The sequence below is a fragment of the Bubalus kerabau genome, chromosome 18 (genome assembly GCF_029407905.1).
Source record: "Bubalus kerabau isolate K-KA32 ecotype Philippines breed swamp buffalo chromosome 18, PCC_UOA_SB_1v2, whole genome shotgun sequence".
NCBI lineage: Eukaryota > Metazoa > Chordata > Mammalia > Artiodactyla > Bovidae > Bubalus > Bubalus kerabau.
Genome location: NC_073641.1, coordinates 19167032 through 19189101, shown reverse-complemented (window position 1 = coordinate 19189101; position 22070 = coordinate 19167032). Strand labels below are relative to the sequence as shown.

Genomic DNA, 22070 nt, shown 5'->3' with positions numbered 1-22070 from the left:
AGAGTGGATGGTGACATCATTAAGCAAGAAAGGGAATACAACTTCTAATTCGCAAAGGCTTTCAAATGTCACAATAAAGATAATTACAAGGGGGGGGGGGGAACTTTTAGGATAACACAGTAACTTACCACATACATCTGTATTGCTTACTCAGTATGACTACTGACAACTGGTCTAACCTTTCACAACCTCCCATATATTTTTCATTTTACTGTTTCTCAATAATTGTTTCTCATTACTCAGCTGTTGGGGAAAATAGCTTCAGATAACTGCAATGATAAGGCAGCTCTTTCACCTATGAAATCAAACTGCCTTGGACATGACCAACAGAGGTATATCACATGAGTATATACATGGGGGCAGGCAGGAAGGATAGAGGAGTTGGAAAAAAATCTGCTCCTATCAAATGGAACCAATGGTTTAGCCTCTTTAAAGAGCAGTTTCCTCTTTGGTAAAATAGGAATCTTCATAATTACCCCCATAGAGAACTGTGAGCTAGGACGGTACAGTGAAGAACTATTCTATACAAGCTTCATTCCAGGGTCAGAAGTGACCTTTGTCAGAGAGGGTAAGCCAGTGGTTCCCAACCAGTCTGGTAGGTCATGTCTGTGAATCTTAAATCACCCTGATGCTCTGCCAAATATTGACTGGTAAGAAATTGCCTTCTGCTACAACTTGCCATCTGAGCAGACAATTCAGACAGTTAACTGCCTGATGGAGCATTTTGCTGAGTAGGTTGTGTTACAAGATGTAGAACTGGGAACAATTCTGCTCACATTAGACTAGGTAGGAAGGAAAGCGAAAAGACAAGTCAGCACCAAAGGGAAGATTGTGTCCTGAAATAAGTAAAAGCTTTACTCCATGGATGGAGGTCTAATTATAACCATCAGGGCATGTACATGCAAAGACTGACATTCTGCTGAGGAAAATCTTCCAAATTAAAAGTATAAAACTTTGGATACCTTTACAGACTTTAGGAAACATTTATATAGTAGTAATGACTACATTTTAATTGTTACCAAATGATTCAATTTCATTTTGAGTCTTTCATCTCTTTGACTGTGTTGCCCAAAATTCCAATATGTGTAAATGCATCCTAAACTAGGAGACTGAGAATGACTATAGATGTACTCACCTCTGGTTACTCAGCTGTAATGTGGCAAAGCTGCAGTTCCAGCTAAGTTAGGCTGACTCTGAGCCAGGGTTTTCTCAGAAATCCCATGGCCAAAAGGGAATACACATTTCTCTTGCTGCACAGTGCCTGAAGTTCAGATTCCCTGGACCCTGGCTTCATTCTCTCAAGGGGACAAATCTTTCTGTTATGAGCAGTACCGTTAGGGGCCACAACAGGCTCTGAATAAAGCCAGCATTCCGTCATTTGCTCAGTTTCCCACCTTAGATTCCAGGACCCAACAGCATCTGTTTCTGCTTTCTTTTCTCTCATATTGTGGAGACTCAATGTGCCTTGCCAATGGATAAATCCTTCCTTGCACCTTTAGAATATGTATCTTAATTCTTTATAATTTATATAATGTATCTATCCATGCATGCTAAATTGCTTCAGTAGACTCTTTTTGACCCTATGGACTGTAGCCCGCCAGGCTCCTCTGTCCATGGGATTCTCCAGGCAAGAATACTGGAGTGGGTTGCAATGTCCTCCTCCAGGGAATTATCCCAGCCTAGAGAAACACTGGGCTGGAAGAAGCACAAGCTGGAATCAAGATTGCCAGGAGAAATATCAATAACCTCAGATATGCAGATGACACCACCTTTATGGCAGAAAGTGAAGAGGAACTAAAAACCCTCTTGATGAAAGTGAAAGAGGAGAATGAAAAAGTTGGCTTAAAGCTCAACATTCAGAAAACGAAGATCATGGCATCCGGTCCCATCACTTCATGGGAAATAGATGGGGAAACAGTGGAAACAGTGTCAGACTTTATCTTTTTGGGCTCCAAAATCACTGCAGATGGTGACTGCAGCCATGAAATTAAAAGACGCTTACTCCTTGGAAGAAAAGTTATGACCAACCTAGAGAGCATATTCAAAAGCAGAGACATCACTTTGTCAACAAAGGTCCGTCTAGTCAAGGCTATGGTTTTTCCAGTGGTCATGTATGGATGTGAGAGTTGGACTGTGAAGAAAGCTGAGTGCCAAAGAATTGATGCTTTTGAACTGTGGTGTTGGAGAAGACTCTTGAGAGTCCCTTGGACTGCAAGGAGATCCAACCAGTCCATTCTAAAGGAGATCAGTCCTGAGTGTTCTTTGGAAGGAATGATGCCAAAGCTGAAACCCCAGTACTTTGGCCACCTTATGCGAAGAGTTGACTCATTGGAAAAGACTCTGATGCTGGGAGGGATTGGGGGCAGGAGGAGAAGGGGACGACAGAGGATGAGATGGCTGGATGGCATCACTGACTCGATGGACGTGAGTCTGGGTGAACTCCAGGAGTTGGTGATGGACAGGGAGGCCTGGCATGCTGCGATTCATGGGGTCGCAAAGAGTCAGACATGACAGAGCGACTGAACTGAACTGAACTGACTGAGGGATCAAATCCATGTCTTTTATGTCTCCTGCATTGGCAGGCAGGTTCTTTACCATGAACACCACCTTTTATGTATTTTTATTACATTTGTTTTTATTTTGTAGTCAACTTTCATTATAACACAGAGGCTCCATAAATTATCAGTTTTTAGCTCCTTGAATCGGAGAAGGCAATGGCAACCCACTCCAGTACTCTTGCCTGGAAAATGACGGCGGAGCCTGGAAGGCTGCAGTCTGTGGGGTCGCTGAGGGTCAGACATGATTGAGCGACTTCACTTTCACTTTTCACTTTCATGCATTGGAGTAGGCAATGGCAACCCACTCCAGTGTTCTTGCTCGGAGAATCCCAGGGACAGGGGAGCCCGGTGGGCTGCCGTCTATGGGTCACGCAGAGTCAGACACGACTGAAGCGACTTAGCAGCAGCAGCAGCTCCTTGAATGTCATGATCAAATACTAAGATAGATATAATAGATTTTGTCTATTCATCCAGTTAATATATGCCTGTATTTTTAAAAATCAAATATACCTCCAAAAGACTTAAGACACTCAATTTTCTACCCTAATTTTCTATACTACTCCAGCTTGCCTCCTATTCTATTCCCCATGGAAAAATTCCTTTAATCTCTCCCCATGCTAGTTACCTCCATATTCCTAAAATAAAACGTGGATAGTACTTTTATCTATGCTATATGGTATCTATTAGTTTATTCTTACAGTAGATGAGTTTTAGTTCTCTCATCCATCACCATCTCTCCTGCCCCTCATTCTCCTGAAGAGTCATCCACCAATTTAGAAGAAATCAATTATCAGCATAGACACAGTTTCACTCGTGTATTGAATAAACACTGTCCACTACAGTGCTGTCCAGCAGAATTTTCTGTGATGAGAGAAGGGTCTGTATCTACTGTCTGGTGTGGCAGCCACAAGCCACGTGCAGCTACTGAGCACTCACAGCGCAACTAGTGCAACTGAGACCCTAGATTTTTAAAAATTTACCTGGTGTGTTTATATTCAATTTAATTACTGAATTGGCTGATTTAAAGTCTTTCATCTTGGTATTTGTTATATATTTATCCCATTTGATCTTTGCTCTTCTATTTCTCCTTTACTGCCTTCTTTTAGGCGAACTGATTACATTTTAGTATTGACTTCTTTTATATACCTCTTCCTGACTTTATTTCTATAGCGATTGATCTAGAAATTACAATGTGTCCCTTTAAGTTATCTAAGACTACCTTTAAACAGTAACATATTGCTTCATGAGGAAGCAATAGTGTAGGAATCTTAACAGAGTCATGGGTTTATTTCTCCCCTTGTGCTACTGTTGTTCTTATATTTTATTTTAAACCTTCACAAAACACTTTAGCTATTTTGCTTTAAATAGTCAATAGTCTTCTAAAACAGTTTAAAATTTTATAGAAACACACATAAATAAATAATCTTTATAAATATTCCTAGATAATTCCTTTCTGGCACGCATTCATTCTTAGAGATTTGAAGCTCCATTCCTGAGCCAAGTTTGTTTTCCAAGTCTTGTGTGTGTGGTGATGGGGAGATCGCAGACACATAGCTCTGGCATTCTTTGTATAAACTGGGGGGTAGGTTTGATTATTATGAATTGGGGGGTAGGTTTGTATGAATTGGAGTGTAGGCATGAACTGGGGGGAAGGTTTGGGGGTAGACTGACCTCTCTATACACTAAAATTGGTCAGTCTCACTATTTGTGGCCTTGTACCCAATGATGTGCCAGGGCTGTCTCCTGTCAGCCCAAAGAACCAATCATGTACCTTTCTTCTCAATCTATTCCAGATTCAATGACGCCACATAGGGAGCTTGAAACTGGGCATGTTGGTGTACTTCTACCACAAAAATCAGTAAATGCTACACATCAGGGCTTGCTTTCTCCACACACCCCCTTCCTTTTTTCTTCTTGCTTGCTTTCTCTTTCAGAGAACTGGTTGTAAAATATTTACCAGCACATCCACTGCCTACACATTACCCCCACCTTTCTGCTGCACCATGACATGGGGAGGGAGAATGACTCTCTCTGGCCTCAACCCTCATAAACCCCTGTGCACTGCCTCCCCTGCCTGCCATAGCTGGCAGGTCATGCTCCTTCCTATGCTGGGGGTCATGCCCTCTTTCTCTTTGTCCTCGTGAGTTCATACACTTTTTACTGCTATTTTAATGGGGCCTTTAGAGGGTGATGGGTGAAAAGTCTGTGACTAATATCATCAGATTTACTTTTTAAGTCCCATCTTTATCTTTAAAATTAGAAAGTTCAAAGAAATAAGCAACTTCAAGAACTCAAGGAGGCTTTAATAATGAATCAGGCCTAACATCCTTAAGTTCTAGTAACCTCAACACTGGTCCAAGTTACATTTTAAAATTATTCTTCAGCAAAAAACTAAGGATGATGATCAGCTATTTTTCACCCCTGATGAAGAAAACTGCTCCTCAACTACAGCATAAGTCACTTCTGCAGCTGCTGCTAAGTCACTTCAGTCGTGTCTGACTCTGCGCGACCCCATAGATGGCAGCCCACCAGGCTCCCCCATCCCTGGGATTCTCCAGGCAAGAACACTGGAGTGGGTTGCCATTTCCTTCTCCAATGTACGAAAGTGAAGTCGCTCAGTCGTGTCCGATTCTTCGCGACCCCATGGACTGCAGCCCACCAGGCTCCTCCATCCATGGGATTTTCCAGGCAAGAGTACTGGAGTGGGGTGCCATCGCCTTCTCCAATAAGTCACTTAGATGTCAGTAATTTGATTCAAGTTAACATCTACTGAGTGATTACTATGTGTTATACAATATGCTGTGTGTTAAAAAAAAAAAAGAAGAAGGAATAAGGCAGACATACCTCAACCCTCACCGAGTTTACAGTGGAGCAGGGGAGGCAATCAGGTGATTTAAATGCCTCTATAAACATAATGCATGCTGAAGAAAAGCACCATCTACCCTAAGAACACACAATGAGGGGGTTCAATGTAATCAGGGGCTAAGGACTTTCCAGAGAAAATGATGTTCTGACTGCGTCTTATAGAAGGAGGTACTGCATATCATTCCTGGGTACAAACAACAGAGGCCCTGTAGATTGTTTAAACAAAGATGAAATATTTATCAAAGAATATTAGGTAGACCACACAACCTCCAGGAAGGTCAGAGCATCACGTTAAAGGCTATGAAGCCATAACCAATGCCCACATTAAACCATCAGACTATTCTAACAGGTATTGCCCTCCACTGTTGCAAACACAAGCACAGGCTCTCTGAAGGCATGGCTGAGCAGAGGTGCAACGCTGCTAACATTTGCTATTGCCAATGCCACCTATAGTAGAGGTCTCTCTGCCCTCCTGGCCAGAATGGCCTCTTTTCTTCTTATTACCTTTTTATTTACTTAAATCTCAGAAAAGTCGTGTTTCTTGCCAGGGCTGAGTTAACATGAGTGTGTCCTATCTCTAACCAAAGCTGAGAAACTGAGTTTGACCTATTTTGAATTTTAGGAATCACAAGATGGGAAACTCTAAAACATAGAATATTTAAAAGGTGCTTAATGGCCAAAAAGTATAAAAAAATATCAATGCTGACATGCCACTATCACTGGATTTCTAGTGGTACTGTTTGAATTAATCAGTGTATATCTGGTTGTTATTTCCATGTGTCAGAACACCTGAGGTCTTGCATAGAACTGCAGATCTTAAAACTGGGAGGGTCTTCTATAGATCACCTGGCTGAATGCCCAAATTCCAGAAAGCAAAGTGTCACTGATCCCCAGTGTAATAATGCGGGGCAGGTGGGCCTTGGGAGGTCTTGCGCCCTGCCTAAGTTCACATGGCCAGTAAGTGACAGAACCAAGACCAACACTCAGCTCCTGGGTGTGCACCACCTTCTAGCAGGTGTTTGGGCACCTTTGGGTGAGAGGTAGGGGATGTGCATCGTGTATGGGGATGACTGGAGCAAGTAAAGTACAAGATGAGTTGTAGTAAAAATGAATCAAGGAGGGCAGATGAGAGAGCTGTGTAAGAGGGAAAGCTGGAAGAACTTTGCAGTGGATTAAATGTGGCAAGTGATGAAGCAGGAAGAGTTATGGTTGGCCTCAGTTTTTGACTGAATAAACCAGGTGGATGGTAATGCTTTACAAGTGAAAGTCTAGAGTAGCAGTGGAGGGTGGGCAAGGAGGTGAGGAATGAAGAATATAATGTGTGCTCAGCTTGAGATATGTAAAATCTTAGGGATCCAAGGACAGTTATATGGAGATGTGAAGGTAAAGTGTGATGACACAGATTTTGGTACAACTTCTTTGTGGTAACTGAAGCAAGGACCTGGACAAAATCACCCCAGAAAACAGCATGACTGGTGATGAGAAAAGGGTCTAGGATATAACCCCAAGGACTAACAGCACATAAGGGAATAGTGGAGGAGAAAAAGCTTATAAAGGAGACAAAAAGCTTGTGACCACAGGAGAGGTAGTAATCAAAGAGGAGCAAGATCAACAGAGAGCATGGCTAAATCCCCTTTCCCTGAGATGCTTAACAATTCTTCAGAATAAGATAGGATATTTTGCTTTTTCTTAAGTGCGCGTGCTTATGAGGTGGATGTTCTCACAGGCAGTGCTATTTCTTTAGGTCTTTAGAGCTGCATTTGTGAATCTAACGCTGACACAGCTGTGTGGTAGATTGTTTGGTGGAGTTTGGCTTTGGTTTCAGTTTCAATGCCAATTTGCTTACTGGCTCCCACCCCCCAAAATCATATTTATCACCATGATGCAGGCTGGTACTGGCCTTCTCCAATGAATCATACCCGAGAGACCCAAAAAAGAAAAAAACATTAGATACAGACAAGGTATGTGGTTGTGGGGCTCTATAGGGTCAGAATTAAATGTTGAAAATTTCCACACATTTTCGAAAGACTGGAAAGTCCAGCAAGTCAGGAGGACTGGCTTGACTCCCAATTCTACCCATGGCTTCTCTGAATTCAGAGAAGTTGCTCCAGTCTCTGGTTAACTCAGCAGCTCACTTTGCGAAAGGAAAGCAATATGACTGTGTTCTCTCAGTTTAATGAGAGCATATCCACAAGTACAAGCTTCTTATAGCCAAATGGAAAAATATAAAAAACAGAATGTTGATTGGTATCCTTGGAACTAGGGTCTTCAATAACAGACATGTATAAAATACAAAAGTAATACTCTCACATTATTAGGTTATGTGAACCAAAGACTGGATATCGAAGGTCAAAATGAGCTATTTCCTACCTGTCAGACACATTATGAAGTTCAATTAGAATATAGCCTATACACTAGGAATATAAAGACCCTGACCTTTTTAAGCAGTTCTTTCTCACATAAAGCAGAGAATGTGATATCGCTTCCATTCGGACTGGATAATTACATGAAATTTAACATCTCTCATTGTTTTCATGATTGAAGAGATTGCTGGAGTTTTCCAAGCCATAATTTCCATCTAACACAAACATCAGAGTTGCATGTTTTACTGCACTTTGGGGGACCGTTTCCCGGCTGAGTATTTACCAAGAAGCATTGGGATGGGTCTGGTCTTGCAGACTCCAGAGGATCTTACAGCATTCTTTCCTGACTTCCTCACCCCTGAACACTATTACATTTCATATTGATTAATATTAGCAATATCTTATTAATACAATTTTGTTTTACATTATGCCTTTATCCCAAGGGTCATGCGCACTAAATCAGCAAGCCTCATAACAGCTGGAAAAGAGAGAAACTATATTCTTGATTTATTTGAATAAAAACCTAAGTAGTGGGAAACAAGTTCCTTGAATGTCCTTTGTATATTGATAAGCATCATCATGCTGGCTTCTTTATGAAGGAGAAGGGGTTTCATAGTGAGAGAAGGATGCTGGGGTAGGGGTCTGGACACTCAGTTCCTCACTCTGGCCCAGTCACTAGCTGGCTACGTTCCCATGGGCACCAAGCCAGACAGACCCATGGGAGTCCTGCATGCAAGCACAAAAACAGATGCCCCTGTAAATACTTGTCCAAAATTTAGGGTGAAGGCTGAGTACTAGGTGTAGGAAGAGGAAAGAGAGAAATGCATATATTCTAGTTATCAAAACAAAAATGTGCAGTTCCTTGGTTCCGTCCTCCTCCAAGTAGTTTTGCGACCTTATTTGGCCTCACAAGTACCCCTTGAGGTTGTCACACCCACACCCATGAAATTCATCATCATATTCCTTCACACACCGTGCAGAGGTCTGGTAAACGCAATTCACTGCATCTCCGCACACCTCCAGGGATATATTCAGCATTCTCTATAGACTGCTGCCCCAGGCAATGCCCAGGCTATGCTGCTTCCCCATCCAGCTCTGTCTAAGCAGGTTACTTAACCTTGCGAGGCCTCGTGCTCAAAGATTTCCACTAGTTCTAACAGTGGAACTCTTGATGAGACAGAGTCTACATGGAAGCCCAACACGTGAAATACATAAAAGCTGGAGGAGAATAAAGAGAGCCACCAGAAGCCCACTTGTCCCCTTCCTTCACCCTCCCTGTTGTTGCTGTTACCTTGCAGAAGAAGGACAATAAAATCTCAAACAGTCTTGTGAAGCAAGGTTGGAAACCACAGAACTAGACTAGGGAGAATTCCAGCTCTCACATTTTATGATTCTGCTTAAGTATGGTATGGGACTCAGAGTAGATAGGAGAGGGGACAGGGAATAAATAGAGAGTTACACAGTGTCACACATTTCCTCCAACCCTTAGCCAGTTTGTCTCCAGATGGTGACAGCCCATCACAGTTGGGCTTATCCCCAGTGTGGGAGGGGAGAGAACTGCGTGATTACCCTCGTCAAAGACGGGAGGCAGAAAAACCCTCAGAAAGTCACTCCAATGTCTGGGGTTGACCTCACAGTAACCCCTCCACTATACTCAGCATCTCTAACTGAGACCACTGGGGCTGCAGAGCCCCAGGAGTTGCCAAAGTGTAAAAACACTGAGAGAACACACAGCAGCATCCCCGGGACTCGGCTTGGGAAGGAGATTCTGCAAGAGATTCCCCTACAGAACACGCCTGGGCTCCAGCCATTTCATTGATACCCCTCAAAAGGTTCCTATATGTGGGACCCTTCAGGATGGACCAGGTGGTATATAGCCTCCATGTCTGCCATCAATAAGCCATCCCATCTCTGTAAGCACCTCCCATCAAGAGGCAGAGCCTATTCCCAGGAATCCTCCCCCTTCTGTAAAGAATACTTTCCCCTTCACTGCCCCAAATCCTAAAATTCTGCCATCACTCAGGTACTCTGTTGTGTTGGCATCACCCTCTCTCTGAGGACACTGATTCCAACAGGGTTACACACTGAGCTCCCGAACATTGTAGTATGAGTCTATCAGATTGTTTCCTTTTTTGCCAAAGTGACCAGAATCATTTCAAAGTACAAGTAACAGAGCATAATAGTTATCTATTATTGATCTATTGCTGCATAATAAATCACCTCAAACCTTAGCAGCTTAAAAAAATACACATTTACTACCTCACAGTTTCTGTGGGTGAGGAATCTGGACGTGGCTTAGCTGGGTCCTCTGCTTCAGGTTTTCTCATAGGCTGCAATCAAGGTCACGGCTGGGATGGAGTTAATCTCAAGACTCGACTTAAACAAGTCACATGGTTCCTCACAGGCTGTTGGACTGAGGGCCTTGGTTCCTCTCTGGTTGTTGGCCAGAGACCACGTGTAGTTCCTTGCGATGTTAAGCCTCTCCAGCCTTAGACGGGCAGCTTGCTCCATCACAGCATGTAAGTGAGAGGGCAAAGGAGAGACTGCCTGTCTGTAAGTCAGTCTTTGAAACCTAATCATGAAAGTGACATTCATCACTTTTGCACCGTGTTATGGGTTGAAAGCGAGTCATTCCAGGGGAGATTATACCGAGTGTGAATGCCAGGAGGTGGAGTCAGTGCCACCTGGGAAGTCGACTGCCACACAATAGTCGAGACAGATTCACTTAGTCCTCACCTGCTCACCATGAGAACGCAGAGGCACAGAGACCCCAAGGGTGAGCACTTCTCGATCATCTGGAAGGAAACCTGCTTTAGAGAAAATCCACCTGCCTCCCTTCATTCAATGCCATCTCCACTCTTCCCTTATGTAGCCCCATCCTTCATTTTCTAACAGGTAATAATATGGCAAAGACTTTGCTTCCTTTTCTTCTATTATCTCTAAATTCTCTCTAGTAGAATAAGAATGCTAATAAGCATCAAAATCTCTCTAAAATTAAGGAGGGACTTCCCTGGCAGTCCAGGCTTCCCTGGTGACTCAGAAGGTAAAACGTCTGCCTGCAATGTAGGAGACCCAGGTTCGATCCCTGGGTCAGGAAGATCCCCTGAAGAAGGAAATGGCAACCCGCTCCAGTACTCTTGCCTGGAAAATCCCATGGACGGAGAAGCCTGGTGGGCTACAGCCCATGGGGTTGCAAAGAGTCGGACACAACTGAGCGATGTCACTTCCCTGGCAGTCCAGTGGTTAAGACTGTACACTCCTAATGCAAGGGACAGTTTTGATCCCTAGTTAGGGAACTAGGATCCTGCATGCTGCAGCCAAATAAATAAATACTCATCTGCTTTAAATATGTATATATATATATATATACACACACACACACACACACACATATATATATATATGAGTCTGGGACTTCCCTTGTAGTCTAGTGGTTAAGACTCTACACTCTCAATGTAGTGGGTATGGGTTTGATCCCCAGTCATGAAACTAAGGTGGCTCACTGGTAAAGAATCCGTCTGCCAAGCAAGAAACACAGGTTGGATCCCTGGGTCAAGAAAATGCCCTGGAGAAGGAAATGGCAACCCACTCCAGTATTCTTGCCTGGATAATTCTATGGACAGAGGAGCCTGAGGACTGCAGTCCATGGGATTGCAAAAAAGCCAGACACAAATGAGCACACATGCACACACAGGAACTGAGATCCCACAGGCCACGTCACCAAAAAAAAATCTAAAATTAAGGATTCAAGGAAAATAATATTGTAAGAAAATACACAAGTAATAAATTTGCTATTTTCATCATCATTAAGTCCTTTATTACATGCCTGGCTATGAATGACACAGACTGTTAAATTTAGAAAGGCAGAATAAAAACTTAACATCAATTTTCATTCTAGTCAAAAATAATGATAGAATCCAGAACTTTCTATAAAATTTTATCATTCAAGGTAACATACACATCAGAAAAAGAGAGAAATGTTACAGTTTCTGGCCCTTTAACAATCTTAATCAAATGTTTTCTTCAGAGTACAAAGCTATGCCTCAAACTGAGGCAGCAAAAATATAGAATTATTATATTTGTAATTCAACACATATTATTTTTTAACTTTTCTTTGTAAATTATGCTAATCCTATAAAGATTCCTTATTTTTCCTTATTATTCCTAATTTTCTAGAATTAGAGAATTAGTTCATCTCTTTCCCCTGGAAAGCAGAGAATTCTCACACATTTCTTGTTGGAGACAAATGGTATTATCTTCACTTTTCAGATGGAAAGAGACCTAGTGAGTGAAGGGTCTGGACCAGAGCCCCACAGTGAGTAGGGAAAAGGGAGAGAGCTGGAATTCCATATCAGAATTCAGGGTCTAAGGCAGGGCAAAGAGGTTGCTAACCCAGACTGTGCAGATAAACACACAGGAAAGGCCGTATATGTTCCTGACAGCCAAAGGTGTGTTCAGGGGAAGAACTGGACCCACACAACTCCTGCTTTTCTTTTTGCAGCTTCTGACCACTTCTCTTTCATATTTAATGCTCAGAAAACTTGAAGTGAGCTCAAACCTTCTAGCACCAATCCAGTTCACCCCTCCTCATCTACCACCCCATACTTGGCTTTCTATCAGCAGAAGTGTGGCTCCCTATTCCCTCCTAAGGATGTCTTTACCTGAACAAAGCACAGCCTGATCCTTGAAAGCTGTACTGTTATTTTCAAAAAGTTACCAACAACTGATTCCAAATTCTACAGAGATCCCACCCCATCCCCGGCCAAACCACACAAAAAGATATTAGAAAACAGTAGGTACTCTTCCCCACACATTCAGAAAAACAGGGGAACAATCTGTTTTAAAACATCCAACTTGGGTACTGCACAGGGTGTGATCTCATCTAAATGGCTCTCAATTTAGCATGTGACAGGATAGAAATTCAGGAGATTCTTTTCATTTCCCAAAGATATATTTACTCCTTAGGGACCCATTCATGGTTTGCTTTTCCATAATCATTTCTGACGTATTACTTATCAGACTCCAAATTCCCTCAAAGAAGGGAATTAAATAGTCAGTCTCCATTAAAAATGCTATGAACAACCAAACAATTTTAAGAACCTTCCTCTAGATGTCACAAAAAAATACATGTTGTAGAATCACTACTCTACAAGTTAGCAAAATTACCAACTCTAATTATTAACATAACTGAGTAAGGCAATGATTAAAAATTATTATCTATAAAAATGAAAGCTGTGTAATACATTGCACTGAGTCAGCATCTTTTACTAACAAGACCAGTTCTATTCACATACACACAAATGGACACATGTACCAACCCAAACACTCACAAACCTCAAGTGGACTGAGCAAAAACTCTGTACAGAAATTCTGCAACATACTTTTTTTATGCAGGCATTTTTTAATTAAAACTACAGTTTTATATGGATACCACCTAGTGGCCCAGAAATGAGGCTTCAACTGAAAAAAGTTATACCTAGGTTACACTAAGAAATAGAGAACACGTCACTCAGTATGTTTTAAAATTCCTAATCCATCTTTACCTGTGTAACTGTTCTCTGCCTGATACTTTCCCTACACCAGGAGGAAACAGATACAGACCGCAGCCTTGTTTCCACTCTTCTCTTAGTAGCTCAGCATATAAAAGAGTAGCTCCTCCCAACATTATTTGAGGATAATCCATAGCAAAGCTGATTGTATTCAGCCTTCCTAATATTTTTGTTAGCACTTTCGGGATCTAGAAGAGAAGGGAGTCTTTGTCCAGTGTCATCTCAGTGAGGCCAACTCTGCAACACATTTTTAAAAAACTGCAACACCCTTATACCTTTGATCCCCTTATTTTGCTCTTCATTTTATTTTCATGGCACTTACCATCTTCTAATAAGATATGAAGGGTACCAGAATATGCCACACCAAGTACACCACTTTGGCATATGGATTATTTTTAGCTGAAGACAATTAAAAAGAAGCAAATAGCAAGTGTAAGAAAAGCTCTTTGCCCCCCCTCCATCTGCCTAAAAATAAGACATAAATTTGTAAAGGTGTCCCCTCTCTGCTTTCTACCAGGAAGGACAGTGATTAATCAAAAGAGACCAGGATCAGCTGGGAGACAGCACCAGCAAAACCTACAGAACAAATCTTACTAACTAGCCCTTATTTCGGAGAAGGCAATGGCACCCCACTCCAGTACTCTTGCCTGGAAAATTCCATGGGTGGAGGAGCCTTTTAGGCTCTAGCCCATGAGGTCGCTAAGAGTCGGGCATGACTCAGCGACTTCACTTTCACTTTTCACTTCTATGCATTGGAGAAGGAAATGGCAACCCACTCCAGTATTCTTGCCTGGGGAATCCCAGGGACAGAGGAGCCTAGTGGGCTGCCATCTATGGGGTCGCACAGAGTCAGACATGACTGAAGCGATTTAGCAGCAGCAGCAGCCCTTATTTTCCATCGGTTCCCCATATATTTACCTTCCCACAATCTGCTGCTCAAAAAACTCAAAGTCCTTTTCTTTGTCTCATCACTTCTCCAAAAACACATTATTCTTTTGTTAAGATGCTATATAAGCCCAGATCCAAACACTCCTTTGAGTTACTCATCACTAAATTCTCACATGTATGTGATGCACATGCTAAAAACAAAAAACAAAAAACTTCTATTTGTTTTTCTCGTCAATCTTTCGGAAGTCTTATTTACACGGCCCTATCCAATGAACCTAGGATGGACAGAAGAAAAATAAATGACTTCCTCCCCCTCAGCTGGATAATCAAGCCATTTATTTGGTTTAATTAGATAATGTTTGTCTCCCCCTAGTAGAAACTAAGACTCACAAGGACAAAGATCTGGGTTTATTTTGTTCATATCTCTGAAGTGCCTAGAATAGTGCCTGGAAAAGTTAGTACACAATAAATGTCCATTGAAAGAAATGAATGAAAGATGTTTTGAAAATGACTTACATTTAATGGTTTTTTTCAGCCTTCAGTTTGAAACTAAGCATCCAGGGTGAAGAAATCATAACACTGCTATGGCTGCAACTCACTGCTCATGTTCCTTAAAAAGAACTGTATATACATTTTTGATGGGTCAAAAACATTCCCTCTGGGGGAAGTAGACAAAAGTGAGGAAGGAATAGCAAAGCTGGGACAGAAAAGAAAGCCAGCCTAGCTCTCTTCCTTTACCTTCTTCAGGTGGCAAACTGTCTGCACTTCCTGTGTCTACTGTTTCCCTTAAAGGCAAACTATTTTCCATGAAGAGAAATGGAGAACAGTGTGGAGATTCCTTAAAAACTTGGACTAGAACTGCCATACAACCCAGTAATCCCACTGCTGGGCAAACATCCTGAGGAAACCAGAATTGAAAGAGACACGTGTGCCCCAGTGTTCACTGTAGCACTATTTACAACAGCCAGGACATGGAAGCAACCTAGATGTCCATCTCAGATGAATGGATAAGGAAGCTGTGGTACATACACACAATGGAATATTCAGTTCAGTTCAGTTCAGTCGCTCAGTCGTGTCAGACTCTTTGTGACCCCATGAATCGCAACACGCCAGGCCTCCCTGTCCATCACCAACTCCTGGAGTTCACTCAGACTCACATCTATCGAGTCAGTGATGCCATCCAGCCATCTCATCCTCTGTCCCCTTCTCCTCTTGCCCCCAATCCCTCCCAGCATCAGAGTCTTTTCCAATGAGTCAACTCTTCACATGAGGGGCCAAAGTACTGGAGTTTCAGCTTTAGCATCATTCTTTCCAAAGAAATCCCAGGGCTGATCTCCTTTAGAATGGACTGGTTGGATCTCCTTGCAATGGAATATTACTCAGCTATAAAAAGGAATGCATTTGAGTCAGTTCTAATGAGGTGGATGAACCTGGAGCCTATTATACAGAGTGAAGTAAGTCAGAAAGAGAAAGACAAATACTGTATATTAATGCATATATATGGAATTTGGAAAGAGAGTAATAATGACCTTATATGCAAGGCAGCAAAGGAGACAGATGTAAAGAACAGACTTTGGACTATGTGGGAGAAGGGCAACAGTGGGATGATTTGAGAAAATAGCATTCAAACATGTATATTACCATATGTAAAATAGATGGCCACTACAAGTTCGATGCATGAAGCAGGGCAAAGCTGGTGTTCTGGGACAACCCAGAGGGATGGGGTGGGGAGGGAGATAGGTGGGGGGTTCAGGACGATGGGGACATGTGCACATGTGGCTGATTCATGTAAAATGAACTCTGGGAGTTGGTGATGGACAGGGAGGCCTGGTGTGCTGTGATTCATGGGGTCGCGAAGAGTCGGACACGACTGAGCGACTGATCTGATCTGATCTGAATTATCTTCTAATTAAATAAATAAATTAAAAAAAAACATGGAAAAAATACAAAAGAAAAAACTTTTTTTCCAGGCAAAAAAGAAAAAAAAAACAAAAACAGAAATCTGTTAGCAGAAGCAATTATTGTTTTCAAAGTAATGTTTTGGGTTTTTTTTTAAGTAGGATCAACGAAAAAGTAATGACGGGGTCTTAAAGACAGACACTTTTCTCTCTTTTTGGGGGAGAGGAGTGGTAAATAAATGTTTGGAAGGATGATCAAGAAACACTAAAATTAAATCTGAAAGTGAAAAAGGTAACATTTTCTCCTGGGTATAACTGTATAGGGTAGACCGCAACATGTATTTATCTTTCCCTGGATATTGTGTTTTTTAAAGTCTTTAAAACATGATTATATTTTTTATTCTTTATACTAAAACAACAAAGATTAGCAAAGGCCTCAAACAATATCAAACACAAACTCCTCCTTCTTATATCCAATATGGTGCCAACCACATAGTAAGCGCTTAGAGTTTGCAGTGGTATTTATTATGAATGAATTAATAGAGAACAAAAATCTTTAAGAGAACATACGAAGATGGAGAATATCAAAATAAAGGCACTAATATTCAACTGAGAAATGTAAGAAAAAGGAGGAGGAGGAATCACAGAAATGAGAGAGGCAAGTAAAAGATTATCCACTCATTCTTGTTTAAATAGTTTGGAAGATTAAACCCCTTCAGATATTACTCTCCAATTAGAGCTAACCCTTAAAAGCATAAGTTAGTAAGAAAAATGGGGGTGTGGGAGGAGGGTCAGGGAGCCCAGTAGCTTTCAAAGCTCAAAAGTCAAATTTTATGGAAGAAAAGTCATTTGATGTAGCTGCTCTGGGGCTTTCTATTAAGTGCCAAGAACTGTTGCCTTGATGGCTAACACTCAGACCATAATTTATTGAAAGAGCTAATGTGGCAAAGACACAGCAAGGGGCACTTCCCACTGCTCAGTGCTGACTCTCAGCCCACACTGAAGGACCTCCTCCCATGCTTCTCCATTCCCTCCTTACTGCCGGTCTCCCCGGCTTTAGGGCTCTCAGGTTAGCAGTCCTGCTCTTGGAACTGTACAGTTCAAGGTAAACAGCCAGCCATGGGATTTGTGACTAACTGGGCACAGAGTTGCCCAGCTCTTATGATGGGCTTTCTGGCTACCAAACACCTTTCCCTAAAAAACCAGAGGGCCATCTCAGTCCTGCAAGGGAGGAGGCAACCTACTCAGGCACTAGTGAGGATCGGTTCTCAGTAGTTCCCTTGGTCTTCCTGAACTTGTCCCTGACCTTGTCCAGTTATTTTTAAAGGACTGTTAGAAAATGTGCAGAAAATTGGAGGTAGTATTTATAGAGCTTAGATGAGCCAAATTCTCCTTCTCTTGTATGTATTCCAAAAACCTTCTGGTTCTGTGGTTATATCTTTTCCTTTGGGGGAAAAAAAAGCTCACTTTCACTTGTACGTACTTTTAACGGAAAGACCCAACAGTTTATTTTTCTCCTAACACTCAGAAATGCATCATGGGTGTGAATAAATCTGAGCTCTGATCTGACCTTTATCTTTACAATATAACACGAGCACAATAATAATTTACAGGGTTCAGTCCTAAGTGTGACATTTCAATGAGCCGGGTAAATATCATTACCTGTAGCCAGCATCCCACCAGGATTCAGACTGAGAGGCAGGTGGGTGTGGACATTTTCCAGAAGAGAATCATTAATTTGACGGTAAGTACTGCCCTAACAGGCTCCCCAGGTGGCACAGTGGTAAAAAATCCACCTCCCAATGCAGGAGACTCAGTTTGATCCCTGGGTCGGGAAGATCCTCTGGAGTTGGAAATGGCAACCCACTCCAGTATATTCTTGCCTGAAAAATCCCATCAACAGAGGAGCCTGGCAGGCTACAGTCCTTGGGGTCGCAAAGAGTCCGACACCACTGAGCACGTACATATGTACGCACAGCCCGAAAATCAGTGAAAGTTTCACTCATTAGAGGACATTAACAATTGACAATGTGATTAAAATACACACACACAAAGACAAAGAGGGGGGAAAAATAGGCTTTCATTTAGCTGAAGAACAAAACAGTCTCCAGCCCTAGCTATGTCAGGTTGACCACTGAACAGACCAGGTTCATGAACAATTGCTCAGGTATTCCTTCCCTCTCTAAGCTGGTAGACGGAAGGTCAAGGAGGCCAGAGACATTTTAGATGGAGCAGAATCCCCAGATGTCCGGGGATTAGAAAGTTAGAAACTTGGGAAGAAGAAACAAGAAAATGGACAGATGGCTCTGCCTGTCTTCAAAGCCCAACCAACATATAAATCATGGAGGAGGAAATTCTCTGATGGTCCAGTGGTTAGGACTCAGGACTTTCACTGTCGGGGCCCAGGTTCAATCCCTGATTGAAGAACTAAGATCCTGCAAGCCACTCAGCACAGGCAAACAAAACAAAACAAAAATCACAGAAGATATCTGACATCTAATCTCACTCTGCTCTGGGAAGGCAACAGTATTAAATAGGCTTCTTCCTATCTTCCCAAGTCTCCCTGCTACTGAAGCCTGACTTTTCTAGACAACATATCTTGTCACCTGATCCCAGGATTTCATGAGCAGCCTGACCCAGCAGGTCACTCAGGTGTGTTTTCTATTGTCCCCTTCTCTGAAAATCGAAGCCTCTAGACTTATAAGAAATCAGTAAGTGGCCCCCAGCCTGTCTCGTGCTCATCAGATTCTTCTTCCTACAGAAGCAAACGTGGAAACCTTTGAGCTAGCTGAGAATATTTCATCACTATGTCTGCCTATTTTCATCGTATCACAAGAGACACTTTGTCACTCCCACACTTCCCACTTCTTGTTAGTTTACCCTGCCCACCTCCCAATGTAGAATGGCAATTCTCCTTGTACCACATCAAAATGATGTACAGAAGTCAACTTCTCAAAAAATAAAAACTCAAAAAAAAAATCTAAACAGTAAAAGCCCACAATTTGTGCCGATAGAACTGTGCACTTTAACAGGGAACTTGTTCTTCTGGGGAACGAAAGCCATCTTAAGGTTGCAGAGAAACCCCTCAGAGGTTTTCCCCTTTGACCTGGCTCCCACTTCCCACTGCAATTTTAGTATCATGCTTCGGTAGGTTCAACAATATCTTGACAAAGTTCTCCTTTGTATGGGAGAAAAAGTTTGGCTTTTGTGTAATATTCATTCATACACTTGTCTTGCCCATAGCCAAGAGATTAAATACACACATATCACTTGCCGAGAGTTCCAGCTGTTTAGATTTTCACCCAAACATGTGAATAAAAACCGCAGGCAAAACAAGTACTGTCTCTCCTACCTTTTATGGATTAACAAATAGCCCTTACCCTGCTGATGCCCGTTCTTAATTGGACTATGCTGTGAGGAGCAATTAAGCCTAAATGGCCACTTGCTGAGAGCTGGTGAAAGAAATGCTGCAGCTTGAGGCGTTGGCATTCTCCAAATAGAGCACATATGCTTGGCTTTGGTACCCATAAAAAAAGGAGATTTATTTTTTCGCGCTTTTCAAAGTGAAAAGGGGCTATTGTTTCAGGTACTTGGCGGAACTTATTCAAGGAGATTTTTAAGAGATAAAATAATTTTTGCAATTTTTGTGCAAGTAAGAGATGAAAGAACTTTGTTCCTTCATGAAAGAGGGCAGCAACTGTGCAAGAGACCTCTCCCCCTCTCCACACCATAGTGTGTGTCTCCAATGCATGTGCAAAGGACGGATCAGAGCCGGTAAAACGAAGCGGACCTGAGGCAGTGCCCTGGCCACAAGCGGAGCCACACCCGAAGAACAGGAAACGGTGGAAGAGAAGCTTTATTAATGAACACATACATATTTTTGCTCTTGAAGATGGAGGAGAGCAAGGGTAATGAGGTTAAAGTAACACTTATCTGACCTGTTCAGCACATTTCAAGCAGCCCCCAAGATCTTCTTCAACCATGCAGACACAGGCAGTGTTGGCCTGGTAACTGATATCTGTGTTCTGTTTTAGTGTGAACAAGGAACAGGGGAGATAAGCTGGATTTCTCCTGACCCACAAAGAGATCCACTGAAAAGGTTTTTTGTTTTTTTTTTAATAGTTGATGTTGCTTTTCCTGTAAGAAAGAATAGAAAATCCACTGCATTTCGAAACATTATATTCATCAGTATTGAAAAATAAGCTTTAAGTGATTAGGGCGGGGCAGGGGCGGGGAAGCAAAGAGAAAGAAAAAAATCACTCCAAATTCTACTACCGGTAAATATCCATCATTTTTCCTTCTAACACCTTTTGAAACATCTCTATATATACATGTGCATAGATAGAAAAAATGGGCATAATTCTACAAAATCAAGATCATGGTATAAGGGCTATATATTCTTGTGCTGGGTTTTATTTCACTTTTACAAAAAAAAATTTTGCAATTATTTTGAATAAATTACTGAAGTTCAGAAAAACTTTTCTCCCCTCTAAAATTATTTTAATATTTAAAATATGTCTGTTTGTTATGGGGGTTTGAGGATGGCAGGTATTGAAAATTTTATCCACTTAGGTCCAAATGTTAGGGGTCCTGCAAATAAACTGACAACAGATATATTAACTAGCAAAAAGTTGGGGTTTATTCATACATGCACTTGGGAGCCACTCAGGAATGAATGCACTGAAGAGCCAGAGATAAAGAAGAGGGTGTGGAGAAAAGGGAACCCTCTTACACTGTTGGTGGGAATGCAAACTAGTACAGCCACTATGGAGAACAGTGTGGAGATTCCTTAAAAAACTGGAAATAGAACTGCCATACGACCCAGCAATCCCACTGCTGAGCATACACACCAAGGAAACCAGAATTGAAAGAGACACGTGTACCCCAATGTTCATCGCAGCACTGTTTATAATAGCCAGGACATGGAAGCAACCTAGATGTCCATCAGCAGATGAATGGATAAGAAAGCTGTGGTACATATACACAATGGAGTATTACTCAGCCATTAAAAAGAATACATTTGAATCAGTTCTAATGAGGTGGATGAAACTGGAGCCTATTATACCGAGTGAAGTAAGCCAGAAAGAAAAACACCAATACAGTATACTAACGCATATATATGGAATTTAGAAAGATGGTAACAATAACCCTGTATGCGAGACAGCAAAAGAGACACAGATGTATAGAACAGTCTTTTGGACTCTGTGGGAGAGGAAGAGGGTGGGATGAATTGGGAGAATGGCATTGAAACATGTATAATATCATATATGAAACGAACTGCCAGTCCAGGTTCGCTGCATGATACAGGATGCTCGGGGCTGGTGCACTGGGATGACCCAGAGGGATGGGATGGGGAGGGAGGTGGGAGGGGGGTTCAGGATGGGGAACACGTGTACACCTGTGGCGGATTCATGTTGATGTATGGCAAAACCAATACAATATTGTAAAGTAATTAGCCTCCAATTAAAATAAATAAATTTATATTTTTTAAAAATTAAAAATAAAAAAATAAAAAGGGAGAGGAGGTTCGGTATTAATGGGAAAGTATGAAAGAGCCTACTGGGCTTTTTGATGCTAATGGGCAGCTGGTGCTAAGAGTGAGTCTTCGCCTGTCACTTCCCCTCAGTAGGAAACTCCCTGAGAAAAGGACTGATGGCAGCTAACGGCAGTATTTTCAGGAGGCTCTGCTTAAGTTTAGGTAATGTTTCTTCTTGCAGCTGCTCAGATGTTTTCGGTTTCAAGTAATTTTCACATCACTTTGGCGGGCTGCTAATCCCTTCGTAGGATTTTTAGATGCATCCCTGGCCTGTACTCACAAGACACCAGCAGAAACACCCTCCTCCCTGCAGTGAGACCACCAAAACTGTCTCCAGACAGAGCCAAATGCCCCTGGGACGGTGGGTCAAAATCGCTTCTAGGTGAGAACTACTACTCCAAGGTTTAAAAAAT

General features: G+C 42.0%; 1 long non-coding RNA gene across 4 annotated transcripts in view; it reads right to left on the bottom strand.

Moving 5' to 3' along the window:
* Window positions 1-22070, bottom strand: part of LOC129632874 (uncharacterized) — a 268709-nt gene that overhangs the window by 148768 nt on the left and 97871 nt on the right. For all 4 annotated transcript variants that reach the window (XR_008704719.1, XR_008704720.1, XR_008704718.1 and 1 more), the window contains exon 3: window positions 20060-20258. This is a non-coding gene — a long non-coding RNA (uncharacterized LOC129632874). The remainder of the gene's footprint in view (window positions 1-20059; window positions 20259-22070) is intronic.